Source organism: Chlamydotis macqueenii, chromosome 11 (genome assembly GCF_036417535.1).
Source record: "Chlamydotis macqueenii isolate bChlMac1 chromosome 11, bChlMac1.mat, whole genome shotgun sequence".
Classification (NCBI taxonomy): Eukaryota; Metazoa; Chordata; class Aves; order Otidiformes; family Otididae; genus Chlamydotis; species Chlamydotis macqueenii.
In genome coordinates, this window is record NC_141566.1 from 22,373,008 (window position 1) to 22,389,748 (window position 16,741).

Below are 16,741 nucleotides of genomic sequence, written 5' to 3' on the forward strand. Positions count from 1 at the left end.
TCCTTCTGGGAGCTCCCGCTGCCCAGCTGCAGCCGCTGCCTGGGGAGCATCTTCGCTCTGCAGCTTCCCTCCAGCGCGACAGCACACGCACCACATACCGCTCCGGGCTGGTGGTTTCCAAATCCCGTGGGGCTGAGAAGGAGAAAGCCACTTCCAAAGCAAGGGAGAAGCTGGAGAGCCCTCTCCGGTGTCCCACCGCACCTTGCCCCATGCTGGGTGGGGTGCTGGGGTGGGTGAGGCTCGTTGCTCCCTGGCCAGCCGCTCCCCATCGCCCTGTGCCTGGTGCCCTGCAAAGCCCCATGGTAAGGGATGGGTGGGCTCCTTGGGGTGGGCAGGAACAAGGGGCAGCATGGGTGGGCAGAAGGGAGCATCGCTGGGGGACGGCTGCCATCCCAGCCACCGCCTTGCGTCGTGCACGGCAGCCATCTGTGCCCGCCCCGCCGTCCCCGCACCCTCGGCACCAAGCACGGCGGCTGACTGGGTGGAGGGCGGCCGCTGCGGCAGCCGCGGGGCACCGCGCGCCCTCCTCCCCGTCACACCTCTCCTGGGTAATTGAATCAAATTGTCAGCAAAGAGGGGATGATGATTCAGCTCCCACCAAAGGCTAGACTATTACCTAGCAGCTTAATAATGAAAACTGTCATCATTCCTGCAATAAGGAAAGATAAATAAGTTATTAAATGCAAGAGCCCGCCACCCTCCCCGGGCACGGCACCACGCCAGAGGAATATTAACTCCTGGCCGCGGCCTGTCTGTTCAGGGAACGGAGAGGAACACCCCGAGCGCTCAGAGGAAGAGCTCTTTCTTCGCCAGCCGGCTTTGACAGGGCTTCTGCTCGCTTTGTGCTGCTGCTGTGTGCCGGGCAAACTGGGACCCACAGCTGTATTTTACTGGGAGAAAACGCGAGAGCCGTTACAGGACCTGCCAGGAACGGGAGGGAGCGAGCCCCGGTCCTGCTCCGGCCGCAGCTCTGCGCCACGGAGACCCGTGGGTGCTGCTCTGCAGGGCTAGCCACAACAAACAGCCTTCCTAGAACCTTCCCTCCGAAACGCTCCAGCTTTCCCACCAATAAACAACGTGGGTGTCTAGGCAGTCCTGTCATTTTATCTAAAACTTGCTCCTTCCTTCCCCACTGGACAGCCAAAGCATCTTCTGCTGAGCCTGCAGCGATGCATCCTCCTTCCAGCCTTCTTCTCAAGTGAGACCTCCCCTGGCCTTCACCCCCTCCCACTTCCCAAGCTCCGACCCCCTCCCCATTGCTGTTAGCTCCTAAGGGATTAAACAAATGTCTGTATTTGCTGATGTGGCTGTTTCTGGGCTACCTCAGTGCCATTTTTAGCCTCAACACAGCCCCAGGACTGATTTTTTTAATCCCGCTGTTTACACGCACCTTCTGCCTGTGCTACGGTGTCCCGACAAGCCTCTGGAATCAAAGGCTTGGAGCCGTCCCAGGGACAGGGACCAAAGAGAACCCATCACCTGGGCTCCCACCGGGATCGCCCGGGAAGGGCTGCAGGAACACGCCTGGCGCGGGCGGGCGGGCTCGGGTCCATGCGGCCCGCAGCTACCGCCCGCCTTCCCGCCCAGCCACCCACAGCGCCGCAGGTCCCGACGCGCCGCGCTCCTCGCCCGCCCCAGCAGCCTGGGCCCTCAGACGCCATCGGAGACCACAGGCAAGTCTCCGCGCTTGGTCAGAAAAGAATCCGTAAAGTTAGCGAACATCTTAAAAATTAAGCACCTAATGAGCCCCACCCCGAAGCCAAGGGCTTGGTTCCAGTTTGGCAGGGGCTCCGTACCGTGCCCTTCCCACAACAGTTCTGCTTGGCTTCCTACCTCTGCGCTCCTCATGCTGTGAGCTACGCAGCATCCCGCGCGTGGGCGAAGACCTCGGCTGTCCCTGGTCTGGCACGGGAGGGGACAGCCTCTTCCCAGCGCGCACGTGGGGATTTCCCTGGCATTCTTCCCCGGGCGAAGCCAGCCGGGGCGGTACCTTCCCCCCTCAGCCCTGACTCATCTCTCTCACTGACGTCTGGGCGCGTTGCCCCAGCACTCGCCCGCTCCTGCCCCGGCCCAGACCCCGGCCCGGAGTACCTGCCTGCCTCGGGCTGCTCCTCTGGAGACCCCTCTCCCACAGCCTTCCTCCTGCCGGCCAGCCTGCCGCCCTTCCCTGCCCTCTGCTGCTCTCCTGCCAGCCATAAAAATATATAGAATATAGAACATTATTTTATGACGTACTATAAAAACCAAAAAATCCTGGAACTGCAAGACACGTGCCAAACCTCAGCAGCACACGCAGGAATGCCTTTGTTCCAGCTGTTGCTGGGTTGCCTGAGCCCTTCCCAGTGCAGTTTGAAGGCTTTTCAGGACAGGAACCTTGTTTGCTTGATCTGTTTGTTTCTTCCTGGCGTCGGGCAGCAGCCACGGCTGGGGGGTACCGCCTGCCCTTTGCGTGCAGCCCGCCTGCACCCCGTCTCCTGAACCGCTCCCCGGGCTTCCCAAACCCGAGGCGCACACAGAGCTCGTGCTGTGGCTGTAGACTGAGCCCGACAGCGCGAGGAGCGGCGTGGGGCAGGGACCTCTCGTTCCTCACCGAGGGTGCTCTCCTGTTTATTGCCCCTTGGATTGTGTCCCTCCCTCCTTCCCCGGGGCTGAGCCCCCCGGTGCCCCCCAAGAGCTGGTGGTGCAGAGCCACTCAGTGCGACACAGCCCAGGGTTTCACTGAGGGGCTGGCTCCTGCGCGGCCGCTTTGGGGAATGGGCGAGCAGGGAACCATCTGTGTTCCTTACCGGGGCTCACGCCAGACCCATAAATCACCGGGGAATGCCGTCCCGTGCCGGCACCCACGCCCTGAGGTGCCAGCCCCTGGTCCTCGTTTTCCTTCCCTTCCCGGGCCGGTGAAACTTTCTTGTAAAACCTGCAAACCAAGCTCCATAAACCTCCCGATTCATTCTGCAGATATTTCCTGCGCTGGGGCTTTCAGCAGCATCTGCTGGTTTGAAGTAGGCTTTTTATTCGTCCTGAGGGCACCATTACTTTCTGCTTTAGCAGTTTTGCCTGCTCTGTAGTCTCTGCCAGGCTCCATCCACGGAAGAGAAAATTGGTGAAAGAATAATAATTATGATTGTTATAAATATATATTTCGTTGCGGTGGCCGTTTGTGCGTGTGTTCACCACTGATGAGGAGACCAGAGGGGTAACAAGAGAGGCTCGGAACAGGTTCCAGACGGCAATGCCGTGTCCAGCAGCAGATTTCTCTTCTCACTAGGGAATTATCTGAACAGGGATTTTCTGAGTGGGTGTAGAGGATCTTTCCCTTTCTCTTAGAAGGAAATCTCTGTCCCTTCTTTCCCCGGCCGTGGATGATCACCTTCTCTTCATCTCCTCAGCCCCTGCAGCCTGAGGATGCTCCCTGAGTGAGCATCCCAGCCCCTCGCTGCCTCTCAACCTTCTCTGCTTCCGTTTCCTCCTGCGGAAAGGTTCAGGTATTTCCTGCAGCCACGTTAAATTTCCTTGAGGATTTCTTCATTTCATCCTCAGCGGGATCGTCTGAAAGCAGGACAGGAGGAGTCGTGCAGAACGGGGTACGCGGGAAGGCTCTGCACTAATCAGCGTTTCTTGGCTAATTTTTCCACTGGCCTTTCCACCCCGAGCAGCCCTCCCCTCCTTGTAGATCAGACGAGATAATAACGCGTGGTCCCTCCTGGTTTTGAAAATCAGTGAGTGCAATTCCATCCATGAGCGAGTCTAATATTACCGCTGTCGGATCTTCCCTGCTCCTAGACCACAGCTCCTGCCTGAGACCCTCTGCACCAGGAAGGGCTGATGCTCAGGGTGAAGGCAGATGTTCGACAGATGCCAGTTTTGGACACTTTGCAAAATCTAGGATTTGCCTTTCCTCATCTGCTGCTGTAAGATCGATCACAGCCTGTGCTGGCACACTCTCCCAGTTGGGCCAGAGGACGCAGCCCTTTCCCGTCCCACCGCGGGGTCACTGGCTCCTTCTCCACGTCCCGTGCTGCCCCAGTGCGAGTGTCCCAGAGAGAGGAGCCAGCTCTCTGCAAAGCCAGAGCATCCCGCTGAGGCCATCTCCGCCCCGCTCTTGCCAAAACAGCCTTCCCAAACACCCTGGTATCTGTCTCCCAATGTAAACAGACATTTCCATGGAAAACCCACAGCTCGGCTCAAGCGGCAGGCCGGGGCTGTTTGCTGGGAGCCTGGTGTCTGAGCCCGGGAGGGCTGTGCGGCCCAAAGGGTGGCAGTTTCCCCTGTTTGCACGCAAGGAAGCTGTTTCTTATGGTAATTTGTGTTTCAATGAACGGGAAATAAAGTTCATTCTGCCCTTTCCCAGCTGGGACATCACCATTTCCCTCTGTTCATCACATCATAACCATTGCCCCGGCAACCGCAGCGCATCCCAGGCAGGGATGCCGGCTGCAGGTGGGGTGAGCGCCTGCCCCGCGCCCGAAGCAAAGCTCCCACTTGCAGGCGAGGCTCTTCAGTGGCACGGACAGGAGGGACGCTGGGAACCGAGCACGAGATGGGAGCAGAGCGGCTGCTGAGGAGGCCATGCTCGGCACGGCAGGCGTCGACTCCAGGCCGCACCCGCGAGCTGGAGCTGTGGAGGTGCCTGCCCTGGGGCTCCCACGGACACGGACATTCCACGGACTAGCTCCGCTGCAGAGGGAGCCAGATGAAAAGCCCGGTGGGCAGGGGAGGGGGTTTGGGTGCAGTTTGGTGACCTGGTCCTGGTGCGGGCTCAGCTCCTGCTCCCCCGCCCTCTCCCTGTGCCCGTCGAGGGCTGAGCTCACCCCCAAACCCGCTCAGGAGCCCATCTCCCGTGGGGTTTTTTCCCTTTAACGCCGTGTCGATGTGATTTCACTTCACGAAGGAGGTCATCACCCCCCCGGGAGCCCCCGGCCGAGCCCAGCCGCGCAGCCCGCAGCTCTCCCGCATCGCCAGGCGGAGAGCCCACGCACGGCGCCCGCCCGGCTCCCGCGGTCTCCGCCTGCCCCCCCGCGGCGGCAGCGGGACCCGCGCCCGGACCCACGCGGGGACCCATGCGGGAACCCCCGCATAGACCCGCGCTGGGACACGGACCCACACCGGGACCCACGAGCGGACCCACGCCCACCCGTCGGCCCGGTGACCTCTGCCGCTGCAGCCCCCGCGCAGCGCGGGGGCGTAACCCCCGATTCCCACGCCGGCACGGCGAGGAGGGGGCAGGGGGCGCCGGCCCCGTTCACCCGCTGGCACCCGTGACATTGACCCCGGGCGTGGGGCGCTGCTCCTGCCAGGAGAGGGGTGGCGGCTGCGCCTGCAAGCGGGCGTCCGTCCCGTGAACGGAGCTGGGTGGGGAGCGAAAGCATCCCGGCCTGAGCGAGAGGCAGCCAGCAGCCTGGGACATGACGAGTCTCAGGTATCCTATGCTTGGGAGGAGAGGGAATTTTTGCCCCCAGGGGATGCTCAGGCCCGTCAGAGGGGAGGGACCACCTGTGGTCCCACCTGGAGGGAAGCACCCACGCCGGCCCTCCCTGCAGCCAGCACCCACCGCAGTCATTTCTGCTCTGACAAAGCGGCCCAGCCCTCTGGAAAGGGGAGGGTCCTCAGGGGCTCCCCCCTTTTTCAGAAGCCAGAGGCCCATCCGTGCCGGTTCCCGGCCCCAGCTCTGCCTGCGTGGGTTCTCCCGCAGTCTCAGAGCCGTCTGCCTCTCCCAGGCCAGTCCCATTCCGACTTGCTGAGGGAAAGGAGGAAGGCATCCAGATCCAAGGTAATGAGCACAGATCCACTGGATCTCCATTAGGAGCTGCCAGCTGACATTTTGGAGGGGGTGACAGCATAGCCCTCTGTTTTGGGAAGTTTGATTTGATGATCTTGGCCACCCAGACATCTCTGGGACAGTGGTGACTCAAGGAAGCAGCAGAGCTGAATCAGATGCCAGGTACGATTCCTCCGTGCATCCCCAGGGACTGGCAGCTGGAGTTACTGCTCTCACCATCCATCTGCCCAAAACTCCTGGAGAAGGCGCATGCTCCTCCAGCTAACAGCTGAGACAGCAGAAGGACAAATGCCTGCATTTCCAAGAGTATGGATTTTCTGTGCAGGTATTTCGGGAACGCACTGCATTAGGGGAATGCATTTGTTCGGCTCCATAATGGGACGTAGCTGCTGCACTTTGCTGTTGCGTCAGGTGTTGCGCTGTGCCCATGCTTCACTGCGTGTCACGGGCGGCTGGACCGAGCCCTCCTCGTGTGTTTGTGCTTGGAGATCCTCGGGGGGGAAAACGTGCAGAAGGTGGCACTGATTGCTCCTCTTGCTTTTGCACTTCCACCAGCAAAGCAGGAGACCGAATGGGTTGGCTGTAAACCTGGGACATAGGATAAAGGCACTTTCTCTCCAGATAGGACACATCTTCATGGGAACGAGTCTGGTGTTAACAAACCATCAACTAGCAGCCAAGTTTGTTGTGTTAACTCAAAAGTGATGAGGTCGTTGTGAATCATTGGGAGTCTGGGATGTGGGGGTAGAAACCAGCTTGGAGAAATACCAGATTAGGCCAAAACCTGGAACTGCACCTTTTTTTTTTTTTTCTTTCCCCCTCTATGATTGAAACCATTTAACAGTTTGCAATTCTTCGCATTAGTTTTCCATTTCACACTTCCAAGAAAATGGGAGGGGAAACCCCAGGTATGGCAGGAGCCATCCCAGCCCAGGGGGATGCAGGAGCTGGCAGTGGCTGGGGCTTGGGCCCCCCCAGGCAAAGCCCCCCAAAGTGGGGAGGTGGCGGTGCCCTGCCCCAGCTCTGCAGGGACCTGTCCCCAGATCACCCATGGACAGGGCTGTTGGGGACGCTGCGGTGCTGGAGCCGCACATCACTGCGGCAGCAGCTCCCAAAGGCTTTCTGTTCCTCGAGGGGCACTCAGTGGGCAGGGTGCTCACAAAATGTGGGAAAAGCATCCATTCACCAAAGTTTTTCCAGGCTACAGGTGCCTGCAGACTTTGGGAGAACAGCTCAGTGGCAGGGTGACATGAGTCAGACAAGTTCTCACAGAGAAAGGGAGCTGCGGTGGGAAAAACCCTTCTCCCCAGCTTTGCATATTCATTTATCATGATTAGCAGGCTAATCCTGTTAAACAGCACCTCTCCCTGCGCTCTGACAGCCTCCGTGCCCATCTGCACTTTGAATTGCCTCTCTCCCTGCAATTCTGCTCCTCAGACCACCCACAGCACTGCCCCCACCCCCCCGATGCCCCTGCCCTTGCTGCCTCCCGGGGAGCATCACCCTGGGTGATGGGTGCCCAATTCAGCTCCACACACTCCTGCGCTTTGGGGGAGCTCACCCTCAAACCCACACAACCCAGCCTCAGCTCCTCTTTGCTTTCCTGTCTCCGCACCGTCGTGCTCCTGCCACGCTCTCCCTTGGCTCGTCTTCCCGTGCTGGCCTTCTGACCATCCGTGTTTTATTCGGTGCTAATTTGCGACTGTGCGTTGAGGACGGTATGGAAACGACGCTGGTTTCCAACAGTGGTAAAACCAGGGCTTACGCAGAGCTGGAGGAAGCTCACCCGCCTCCCCGCCAGCTCGGCTCCCATGGCATTTCTCGGAAGAGTGGAGAACAATCCTGCAAAGCATGAGCTGAACAGTGACATATTCACCCTCCTTTGTTTTCACTGCCATCAGCTGAAGTCTTCCTCTTGTCTAACTCCTGAAAGGCTCACACTGTAATTAACTTCGCAGGAACATGCGAGCAGCACCGCGCGATGCTGTGAGTTCCTCAGCCGGGCGGATAAATCCGCACGAATCCGTGCGGCATGTGAGCGATACCCGTCCTCGGGGCCCGCACCTGCCCGGCCGGAGCTGGGCACAGAGCACTGCCACTGCTCCCCTCTCCCCGCTGGCTCGCGCGGAGCTGGGCCGCAGATGGGCTGGCGGGGACAGGGCAGGGGGCCGGGCGCACGCAGCCCCCCCGGCGCCTGCCCGCACCCCAGCGCCTGGCGCATTCGTGCTCCTCGGCTGCACCGGCTGCCGCTGCTGCCCCGTCTCTGGGGCGTTGTGCGGTGCAGGTAGGCTTTTTACTGGGTTTTGTTAAATTAAACGTATGATCCCATATTACCTGACCGAGCTCTGAAGTCTCCCGGGCACCAGTAAGCTCTGCTGCCTCAGCTCTTCATTTACATGTTTATTTACTGCTTTTCGGATCACCCGCTTCGCCCTGTGCAGCCTCTGATGAATAAATAACCAGTGCCCTTGTAGGCCAGATTGATTAAATGTATTTAATTAATGAGCCCAGCTCCCCTTGAGGACTGTCCCAACTAAAATACCGAAACCAACCTTTTGTCTATGACCCCGCCGGGCCCCATTGATCTGCAGCGATACGGAAGCGGGGTGATTTAGTAACCTCATTGATGCCGCAGCCAGGACGTCCCTGAGGAGGGGACCAGCTGCCGAGGGGCCGGGTCACGGGCGGCTCGCACGTGGCTTGTACCTGCCACCGCTCGCCACACGACGCCTGCGAACGCCTTTATTTCTGGTGATGGCAGCCGCCTGTCCTCCCCGTGCCGGCTGGAGGGGCCGGGTGCTGGGGAGCCAGCGCTGCCGCCTTGCTCCGATGGGCATCAGCGGGGAAACTGCTGTTGTCCTCCAAGGGAAAATCATCTGCCGCGGTTCAGAAGGTGCTTACTCCTTCGCTCAGGTCAATAAATCGCGGTTCAGGGAACGGGCAGGGATGCTGTGAAGTGCAGGGACGTTGCTGGAGGCTGGGGCAGATGTGTAGAGGAGGGCTCGCAGTCCGCCCGTGGGATAAGGCATGGGGGAAAGACTTCAGCGCGGAGTCACCCTCAGGACGGCGCAAAGCGGAGTGTGCCAGGACGGAGCTGCGGAGCCGTGCGTGCCAATGACACCCCGGGCAGGGTGAGAGGATGGGTGCAGGGAGGGGTCCTGTCCCTGCGCGTTCTCACTGGACGATGCCTGACCTGCGAAGGCTCACGGGCCGCCTTTCCGAAACCCACCGCTGGGTCTAATTCTCCATTAGCAGACGCGATGGCAGGCAGATGTTAAGAGCTCCCCGGTGCCGCTCCTCGCCAGGCAGGTTGCTGAGACATCACCATCCAGGGCTGCAAACCCTGCTCCGAGCGGCTGTGTGCAGACCCGCAGCGACGCGGGCGCTGCCGAGCTGTCCCTCGCAGGAGGCTGTGCCGGGGCCGGGGCAGTGCAGGAGATGCTGCAGCCAGGCTGTGTCGAGCATCGCCACGGGAGAAGGCAGCCCAGAGAAGATGCCAAGAAGGTTTATTAATTAGTCCGTTAAATTATTGCTGAAGCTAATTGAGACCCACACATCCTCCCTCCAGCTCCCTCCTCACTGGCCAGCAGCAAGACGCAGCATCACAGAGGCTTGGGAGCGTGCGGCTAATTAGCCGCCATCGGGAGCATCCAACGCGGAGCGCGCCGCGCATCCTCCACACCACCTGACACAGGCGTCTGCCAGGCCCATCTTGGTGACGACCGTCAGGTTTTAATTAGTCTCAAACACAATCCCTGTCACAAACACTCTGCTGGGAGTTGTTTGTTTTAATTTGATCAGGGATGGGCAAGGAGAGGGGGAAGAAGGAAGGTAATTAAATTTGACTGAAAATCTTGGAATGCCATTAAAGCAGATGTCCTCATTTGCATAATCTGCTGCCTGCAGTGCCCCAAAACTTCCACCGGTTTATTTCCACTGGTTTTCCCCCTGCAAGGGCTTTCTGCAAGATGAGGGGATGCAGGTGCAGTGGTCAAAGTACCGGCACCTGGGCTGAGCGGGGAAAAGACCAAGGGTGGGGCAGCGGCTGGCCTGGGGCTTGCTGAGGAGCGGTGCTGGGAGCAGCCTGGCCCAGAGGCGCGACACGACACGACACAACACAACACGACACGACACGACACGACACAACGCAGTGTTGGTCCACGCTGCGGGTGAGGTACCAGGAACAGAAGCAGGGCACCGAGACGCCCGGAGCTGGGATTTCAGTCCCCAGCACAGGGACACTCCAGTGACAGGTGGGTGTAAGGGCAGACCCCGCACCTCTTCTCTCATCCCCCCCTTAACCAGCTCCCTTTGTCCCTCGCTGCTCATGTCTCCCTGTTTAACATGGAGAAAATGCTCTCCCTCATTTCCCTGCTTGGCTGTCCATAAAGCAATTATCTGATAATTATTTCTGCTCATTGGCAAGTTAGTTCTAATGATGTTTGCTCAATACTTGATTATTATTGCGAACGCCGCATTTGTGTGCGGAGTCAGGGCTGTGATTGCTGGACACAGTTTCTGGGAGCAGCGGGTTTTGCAGGCAGGTGCTTTGTTTTACAGAGATACTGCAGTCGGAGCTAGAATTTGTGATGCTGTTGGGTTTTTCTGGTTATGTAGATAAAATAATTAAGGTGATAAGCTTAAACTGGGCTACAAACCCAGCCGAGCTCCTTCCAGTCCCCAGCTTAAGCTGGCAGCTTTGGATGTTTCTTAGATTCACCTCCCACCACAGCCATCCCTTCACAAGCCCTGGAGACCATTATGTGCCACCTGAGAAATGCCGTTAAAGGCCTTTTCGGGTGATTTTCTGTAATCGGGGCCCAGGGCATCGGAGGATGGGGATCATCCCTGGCTTTCCCACGGGGGATTTGCCCATAGCGCTCAGCTGCCTAAAGGCACACAAGCTTTTCTCACCTTGCTCCCTCTCACTTGCCTTGGCTCTAGAAGAGCCCTGGAGAAATCGCGGGGCGGGTTAGGGTGTGAAAGCCCAGGCATTTGCTGAGAGTGACGCAGGTGAGCTCCGGGGAAGTGGTCACTACCAAGTGGCATCGGATCGTTTTTTTGCTGGGCGACAGAGCCCACCCCTGCGTCGTGCCCATGGTCTGACGCTTGTCACAGCAGCACACGTTACCTCTGTGAGGCGATGTGGTGATGTTCCCATCTTAAAAAAAAAAGGACTGGATTGCGTTTATCATGGGCCCCAGCAAAAGCAGGATGTCACAAAAATGTATTGCGCTTGCGAGCAGGGTGACATGTGCCACGGCTACGGACGTGCCTGGGCGCTCCCTCGGAACGTGTCCCAGCTCTGACCGCAGGGATCCCGCACACCGAGCGTGGACTGGCCGGGGGACCTGGGAGGATGTCGTCCTTTTATCCCTCTGCAACGACAGCACACGATATGCAGCCCACACGGAGCCAATTCCTCTCCTGGGCCCGAAAATCTGGATTTCCCCATGGCAGAGGCTCCCCACCATTCTCCTGCGAGGAGCTTAGCAGGCTGTGTCGCTCCGGATGCTCAAACCAACAGAACGTGAGCCCTGAAAAGCAGCATGCTCGGTATTTAGGTCTGAAACCCAACATCAGAACAGGGTGTCATGACCAAACTTCTTTTCTGCTTTAAACTTGGCAATTTCACACAATTTCAGCACCACTGCTGGGAAGCAAAGGCGCAAGCATTTTCCTGTAACTTATTCTGCAGTGATCTGCAGAAGCAAGAAGAGTGTAAGCTTGCAGAACATGGAAGGAACCGTCGAGCGTGCCAGCTTAAACAGCTTCAGCGATTTGTTCCGCTTCCTCCCTAGGGCCGCGCAGCCCGGCGCGGTTACGGGCTGCTCCCCTCTGCCCTGTGGTCTCTGGTGAAACTGGTTCTGCTCCTCTCCGAGTTTAAACCATAAAGGAGTGGGGTAATTACTTCACTCCAATATTTACAGCTTTGCTGCCTGCAGCCAGGTTTCTGCCCGTCCCTGGGAGCCGCGAGCGCTGGTCCGGTGGTGGTGGGGTCAGCGCTCTCTGACGGCGGTGGTGATGCTGGCCAAAGCTCGCCGGAGGGCAGGGGTCAGAGCTGCTTTACAATGCAAATGCCAGCTCCGGTCAGGCTAATGGTTCTCTTTAGCTTCAGCCGTGCGTTGCCCTTTATAAATTATTATTTCTTCGGGGAGACCAACTTTTATGATGGCTCTGTTTTCTGCTTATCCGTTCCCTCGGTGGCAGTCCTGCTGCGGTAACGCCGTGCTCTCACAGGGGCTCCGTGGCGGAGGCAGCCTCGGTGGCAGCGTGGACTGGTCCCGCAGCAGCATCCCCGCAGGGGCGCGGGACCATGCGTGCGCCCATGCTGCCCGGTGCTGGGATGGCGTGGCAGCAGGTGTTTAAAATGGGAGCTCCATGGTATGAGACTACCATGGGCTGGCATCTGCCCTGTTTCACAGAGCCTGCGTAGGCAGAAGCCTTTCTGCAGCAAGGAAATGTTCCTGGGTCCCGTTTTGTGTCGGTACGAGCTAAAATTTCCATCAACGTTGGGGCTTTGCAACCTCAAATGGCTTCACAGCCCATGGAACGAGATTAGCAGCAGCGAAACACGGCCACATCCGGAGCAGAGCAGGCGAAGCAGGGAGGGAAGGGGCGCTCAGCCGAGACGGCGCAGGACAGCAAGCCGGCAGCGCTTTCCTCCCCGGCCGGAGCGGACACCCCGCTAACCGCCGCACCCCGCCGAGGCTGGGGTTTGGTACGGAGCACGAGTCAGCCGAACCGCCAGCATGAATCTCGCTCAGCGGTGGAGCACTGACCTGCCCTCGTGCCTAAGGCTTTGCCTCCCCATTCTTCCAGATCCCGGGTCCTTCCCCTTCCAGCAGGCACCTGCCTGACTTCATTACCCCCAGGTTTTGGGCAGATGTAGACAATCCCTTTTTCCAGCATCATAAAAAGCGATAATGCATGGGAGCAGCGTAGAACAGCATGGGGATTCGCAGGTGGAGTGCAACAGCTCCTTGCCAGCCCTGCTGCCTCCCCAGCGGTGCTGGGACATGGTCCCATGCCCGTGGGACATCTGCCCAGATGTGCAGGGACCTCACCAGCACAGAGGCAGCAGTAGCCAGCTTCCCTTGCAGCCATGCGGAGCGGTAACGGGGGCAGCGTCGCTGCTGCGCTCTCATTCCTCATCTGTGCCTTCAAAGGTCACAAGGAAGACAAAAAAAAAAAAAAAAAACAAAAAAAACCAAACCTAAATATCATCACAAAATTCACTTTCAACTCCTCTCTGTAATTTTTTTCTGTGACAGGTTTTTCAAAGCAGGGCAGCCTGCAACTCTGGGGAACAGGCGCTGCAGCAGCAGCCACTCGCTGATGGCAGCCAAGCCAGGCAAAACCAGACGTGGGCTCTGTGGTGTTTTTTGGGTTTTCCCCTCCCTGCAGGAAGGGCAGCCCAGGGCAGGAGGCAGCAGGGGCTGTCTGCAGGTGAATTGGAGCAGCTGCAGGTCGCAGCGTTTCCGGGGGGCGTGGGATGCTGCCCCAGGTCTCCCTTTGCAGTTTCGTGTGAAATCATGAGTTTCCTGGTTTCTGACACTAAGTTGGTTGTGGGAGCTGTTCACCGGTCTGTGTCGGAGAAGCGGACAGGGCGCTGTGCGCGAGGGGCTGCCCGGGGGAAGATGCTGTACGAACGTGTGTTGGTAATTATTGCTGTGTTTCCTACCGCTCAGCAGGGAAAGGCTTCTCCTGCCCGTGTGCCTGTTGCTTGGCAGGCTCTCAAACCTGTGACCTTCTTCCTCCCTGTCCCCTTCTGCCAGCTAATGAATGAATTTTTCAGAGGAAGGTGTTTTCAAGTTCACTGCCCCCAGCTCCTTGTTGCCATTAACATGGCTGATAATGGGACTGAACTTTGCCCAGGTTCCTTTTTCACCTGTCAAAGCACCAGTTACAGTTGTATTTTCTCTGATTTGCCCTCTTCTCCATCTCCTTCTTGCCAGGAGGCTTAGACCCGAGGGCAGAAGAGGAGCGCAGAGACCCGCCGGGAGCTGCAGATGGACGATGGGTGGTTCGGGGTGAGCTGATCCCTCAGGAGCCCTGCTGCCCACCAGGACCACTCGCTATCCTACGGCACGCATGCCAAGCCCTGCTCCAGGCCGGGTGCTGGGACCCCAGCCCAAGATGAGCCGGCCCAATCAAGGGCGTTGATGCAGCGCTGGCAGGGCATGGAGCACCGCACAAGTTCACAGCATCTTCTCTTATTTGTAAACGAACATATTTACCAAAAAACATTCTGCCACACCAAGGTCAGGCAGTAGAGATGCCTAAATTTCCTTCTTGTGCTTATGGAATCACAGAATCTTAAGGCTGGAAGAAATCTCCAAGATCATCAAGTCCAACCATCAACCCAACACCACCATGTCCACTAACCCATGTCCTTGGACCAGAGGATGCTTGTTCAGCAGGCATGCCAAAACCATCGTGCCTGCTGGTGTGACCGCTGTGCCAGGCAGGCAGCACAGGCTTCACCTGAACTGCAGAGAGGGTTCGGATGGGAGAGAAACCTGCTCCCTCCCTCCCCCCAGTTCGGCAGGAGGGTGAGGGTGGGCAGATGGGTGGGAAGAGGCTGCTGGCTTGGGGACAGACAGATTTGCTTCACATCTGCCTCTTCTGCCCAGCCCTGGCCTCCAGAGGCGGTTTCTCCAGCTGATGAGCATATTTCTGCGTTACAACACTGAGCCACAGCTGTTCTGCTGAGCTCAGCATCCTGCTTCCCAGGCTGGGAGCAAGGCAGCGGCTGTTGTTTGACAGATGAACGAACCCAGCGATGGCCCCAGATGAAAAACTCCATCCAAGTAACCCGGTTGCACCGCAGCCGCCTCAGCTGCCGTGGCGAAGGCAGAGGCTGCCCGTGCCTGGCCGAGAGCGGAGCTGGGCCTTGTGGATGCAGCTGGCACCCACCCACCCCGTGCCCACGGGAGAGCGGAGCCGGCCCAAAAAGCTGGCTGGCTTTGCTCAGAAGTGACATTGCCGAGGGAGATGGCAAGGACGGCTCCGGCGGGGTGCGGAGCGAGGGCTGCCCAGCAGATGACTGCAGGGCTCTGCAAAGAGGTTGCGCTCTTACGGTCCTGGGATGTAAATCTCTGCTGTGCAATTGCACAAGTCCGCCCTGAGCCCCCCAGGGCTCTGTATCATGAAGAATCGCTGGGCTTGGCGGCCCCGAGATTTAATGCGTGTGGGGAAGCGTCCAATGCCCATACGTCAAGTGGGGGGCGTGTCCCCCAGAGCTGGACCAAGAGCGCTGCCAAAGGGTGTCAGCGGAATTTTTTGGCCCGTTAACAAAGCTCACGTTAAGAAATGCAGACTTGGTGTAAAGATGCTGACAGTCTGCAGGAGCACGGGGGAAGAAAGCTTGAAAGGCTCTGAGAGCGCAGAAGGTTGGTCAGGGGCCAGAGCACAGAAAGGGCTGCGGAGGCATCGCAGAGGGGTGCACACTGGAGGAGGAGTGATGGAATGGGGGGGGGGGGCACGGAAGAGAAGGGGAGCACCCCTCAGCTCCTGCCAGCCTTCCCGAGGGGAGCAGGCTCCGCTGCCGGGCTGGAAGCAGCACGGGATGGGAAGCAGGATGCCCGTCTGCGCCCGGTGCAACCCCACAGCACCCCTCCTCGCTCCTGTGCCTGACGGAGCTTCAGAGCAAAGTCCTGACCCTGCTTCCACCCACCTCCGCACCCGTTCGCTACGCAGATCTCCCCGGTTTGCCCACCAGCTGCCCCAAACCCCAGCCCGTACCCCCGTGCCATGAGGGGAGTCCTGAAGGTGGGCCAGCTCACGGTGGGAGGGGAGGCTGCGTTCCCAGGACCCCATTGCTTTCAACATGGAGGAAAGCGGGGGGGTCAGTATCCATGACAGCCAGGAACAGGGTTGTTTTAGAAGCACCAACAAGAAGTTTGAAACGTTTATCAACAAGCTTTAAATGCATCGGTAGGACGTGCAGATAAAGGGGGATACGTGTGTCACTTAGTCCCACACACTGCGTCCTCGGCTGGGGGAGAGGTGGCACAGGAGGTCCTGTCCCCTGAGGAAAGATTTCCTTTCCAGCAGCAGGGGAGGGGTTAAGTTTTTACAGATTTTCTGGACGCGTGAGAAGCCTTGGGAAATACTGGGAAAGGAGACTCCAGGGAGCCCCGCACTCGGCACACTCGGGGCATGGAGGGCAGAGCCGCGGTGGGACCACCTCTGCTTCCCCCCGCCCCCCCCCCCCCGCTGTGGAACACCCAATCCTCGCCCTCCGCCTCAGGGCTGGGGTGGGTTTGAGCCCCAGAAGCCGTTTCACCCACGGGACTCCCCGTCACGCAATTCCCACCTTCCCGCTCCGTGGGGTCTCCAGGCAGCACGAGGAGCTGAGGGAGGGCTTGTCCCACGGCTGGCCACTGGGCAATGGGGACGCGGGACCAGAGCATCAGTGGGGACAGAGGGGCCCCGCCGCTTCCTGCAGCCCACCCGGCCCCCGCCCTCCACCCCTGAGCAGCCGGGCTGTGCTCAGAGGGGGGCTCGGGGGCCCGTCCCCGCACGGGATGGCTCCCGGGGCAGGTACCGCAGGGGCGGGGCAGGGATCCTGGCGGATACCACCGCCGGGTCGTGTCCGTCCGGACACGGGTGGGTGCAGGTGCCGACTGCAAATCCAGCAGAGGGCCCTCTCGGGGAGGAAGCATCCTTCCTCCTCCTCCTCCTCCTTCTTCTCCTTCCATCTCCTCCTCCTTCTTCTCCTCCTTCCTCCTCCTCCTCCTCCTTCTTCTCCTCCTTCTTCTCCTCCTCCTGCTCCCAGGCTGGCCCTGGGCTGCGCACCCCTGGGTACCCTGTGGGCAGGTGGGACAGGGGTGCGCAAGCGAAGGGCTGGATGCGTTTCCTTCTCCTCTTTCCTCGCCACACGCACGCATCCCCTCGCTGGGTTTTACGCACACATGCTCCCGGCCGCTGCACCGGCACCTTCCTCGGGACGACGATGGC